The sequence below is a fragment of the Nematolebias whitei genome, chromosome 20 (genome assembly GCF_014905685.2).
Source record: "Nematolebias whitei isolate Nwh7 chromosome 20, NemWhi1, whole genome shotgun sequence".
Lineage (NCBI taxonomy): Eukaryota > Metazoa > Chordata > Actinopteri > Cyprinodontiformes > Rivulidae > Nematolebias > Nematolebias whitei.
This window is the reverse complement of record NC_056517.1, coordinates 33,198,278-33,199,067: the sequence shown is the minus strand read 5'-3', so window position 1 is coordinate 33,199,067 and position 790 is coordinate 33,198,278. Positions and strand designations below refer to the sequence as shown.

Here is a 790-nt window from a genome sequence, read left to right as displayed (position 1 = left end):
TTATTATTATTATTATTATTATTATTATTATTATTATTATTATTATTCAATCAACCTTTATTTATACAGGTAAATCCCATTGAGCCTCGAGGACTCATTTACAAGAGAGACCTGATTTCAACAAAGAAAGATGACAACAATGGACAACAGCAACAACAATAAGCAGTTATAAAAACTCATACTACAGTTTTTTTTTTTTTTTTTTTTAACAAATAGGATGGCTAAAAGGAAAAAGGTAACAAAACCAAAAAAACTGCTAGATTCCGAGACAAATGTATAAAACTAAAAACAGGAACATGTCTGCATTGGTCCCTGCCAGGAGTCCAACAGATTCTTAAAGCCACTTAGAGAGGTCAAGGTCGAGAGCTTCAAATCTTTTTGTAAGATATTCCAGGAAACAGGAGCGGAGTAGGAGAAGGCCCTTTTGCCTAGTTCAGTCCTCACTGAGGGAACACTGCAGGTAATAATGTCCTGAGAGCGCACTCCGTAGCTGCACTCACGCAGAGACATGTAGGAGGAGATGTATGAAGGCAGCAGACGCAAGAAGTGATTTAAAGATGAAAATGTACCAGTGAGAGAGTCTGCGTGAAGTTAATGATGTCCAGTTAACCAATGAATACAGGGTGCAGTGGTGGGTACGATAATCACAGCCAGTTATGAATCTTAGTGCACCATGATAGACAGCATCCAACATCTGCAGGGTTCTTGTATTATTGTATTTTTATTATTATTTTTTATTATTGTATTATTATTATTATTATTATTATTATTATTATTATTATTATTATTA

The 790-nt window shown here is 34.4% G+C and overlaps 1 protein-coding gene across 1 annotated transcript in view; it reads left to right on the top strand.

Annotated features, from left to right (window-relative positions):
• LOC119426370 (extracellular sulfatase Sulf-1) overlaps nt 1-790 on the top strand; it is a gene marked incomplete at both ends in the record, with an annotated part of 5,846 nt that overhangs the window by 3,404 nt on the left and 1,652 nt on the right.